Raw genomic sequence first — 2,323 nt, forward strand, 5'->3', positions numbered from 1 at the left:
GTTAATGAGCTAACAAGGCATGTGAAATTTCAGGTGTAAAGGGAAAATAAATGGAATGAAGGAAGCAAGAAAGAAGAGAATTTAATTTGAAATATAGATCCTTAATGCAGTCAGTGTCTGTGTGCAGTAGGGACCATTAATGGGCCCCAGATAGTAACCTGGAACCCCACAAATATACAAAAACAAGAAATGTGTGTGTGTGTGTGACACTGGACCTCACAACTACCTTATGTTAGAAACGGTCCCCACAAGTGACCAAAAAACTAGCGGGAAGACAAAGTTTAAAATTTTGTTAATTTGAAGTGATTTTGTGTTTGGGAATTTTTTTTTATCTTGCCTGATTTTTTACAGCACTGTAGGACCACTGGAAAGGGTGGACCCCATAAATGAGCAAAAAACTGGTGGACCTCGTGAGGGGCAAAAACAAGAATGTGTGTGTGTGTGTGTGTGTGTGTGTGTGTGTGTGTGTGTGTGTGTGTGTGTGTGTGTGTGTGTTTGGAGGTGGGGGGTGGCCGGTGATTGAGATCAAAGGAAATGGAGGTGGATTTGGAGGTAAAGAGAAGCTGAGGCCTGAATTCAAACAGGGTCATTGGTGAGAGATGAGCCATGAAGGCTGAAAATACTCAGCGCTAATTCTGGAGCCGATCCTCAGAGACGACATGGCAGCTCTGAGAGATGCAGGACACACACGCACAAACACATAAACACACACATGCAAACACAGATAAAAACAGAGATGTCTGTTTTTGTGGGTGCACACCTACACACTGTCATATAAAGGATCTTGCCTGCTATTGTGCGCGGTCTCAGAAAAACACAGGCACACACACACACACTCACACACACACACACACACACATACACACACACAGCGGTTATGTGAGGAGCAGCCGATTGGCTCTGATTTTTGCCGGTGGGGAAGAAACCCGTCTGATTATTTAATAGCCCTCAGAATTGACCTCACAGGGAGAAATGTGTGTGTACGTGTGTGTGTGTGTGTTTGTTCAGGTTCTTCTATCTTTGTGAGGACACGCAATGATAACTTATTAGTCTGACATTCAGAGGCTTGTTTAGCATTTAGACTTTGGGCTTTAGAGTTAAATGAATAACCCATTACACTTCTATAAATGATCACTTTTCTCCTCTTCCTCACAAATCGCTTCGACACAAAGGCGATCCAACAGAAAGTCACTTTATGAAAGCTTTTATTTTTGCTCCTCTGAACACCTGGGGCTCTATCATCGTGAATCAATGGCGCACAGCACAGGAGCACAGGGTGTGGCGAGTGATTTGTGGTAATTTTTGTGGCCTGAGGTGCACAGCGTTACTGCAGCAGAGTTGCAAACAGCGTGGGATTAGTCAGAATACATTAACAGCTGGTGATGACCAATTGTGTCACCCCCCCCCCCCCCCCCCCCCCCCCCCCCTTAAAAGCAGAAATAATATGAAAGAGGAGCCAGTGACAAAGAGGGTGTCTCTCTGCAGGTGAAACACCACAGAACTTTAAATGAATGATCGTTTGATGAGACTAAGCATTCAGTAATCTTTCCTCTTTGTCGGGGAAGGATGACCAAAGCAGGAAGTACATAAAAAAATAAGACACTTGACTTTCAATGAATTTCTTATTTGAAGTCAGAGTGACATTAAATGTTTATTTCCTGCTACATACGAAGTACAGAAGAGTGCACATAAGCTGCAGTCAAATAGTCCTTTTTGGTTGCTAACTGAGTGAAATAACCCTGAGTGTTTGAATGTCAGCCATGATAAGAGCTGTTCAAATTCCCCAAATCATAAGGAAAGGAGCTTCATTGCTTTCTTTATCTCCTTTAGCATAGGATACTCTGTATCATCCTTTAAGCCACTACAGAAGAGGAAATGACCCACCGTTTCTTTTGCGACTATATTTGAAGTCACGTACCTCTCGGCTGCACATGAAATCAAGCTCCATGCTGTCTTCACTGGATTAAATCATTATATTATTTCATGATCATTAAAGTGTTCAGGAGGAAAGACCAAATGTCCCTTCAGACAAGACTTGCACATAAAATCACAAAGTGCCCCTCACACATGTTACATCCTGAAGATGAACTGTTACCTTCAGGCAGACTCTACAGAGCATCTGAGTGTATGATCAGCAGATTTAAGCTGCCTTTCCTTACAACCTCAATCACGCTGCTGAAAAAACAACCAGCCAGCCCCATCCCTGATGGAGCAGTCTAAGGTTTGGTATGTGACCACGGCTTCACCCTTGTTTTCTTTTTATATAGCATTCTTATGTTTTACATGGATGTCCATATTTACGTTTTTCATGTATTTCCAGGGT

The sequence above is a fragment of the Notolabrus celidotus genome, chromosome 8, assembly GCF_009762535.1.
Source record: "Notolabrus celidotus isolate fNotCel1 chromosome 8, fNotCel1.pri, whole genome shotgun sequence".
Lineage (NCBI taxonomy): Eukaryota > Metazoa > Chordata > Actinopteri > Labriformes > Labridae > Notolabrus > Notolabrus celidotus.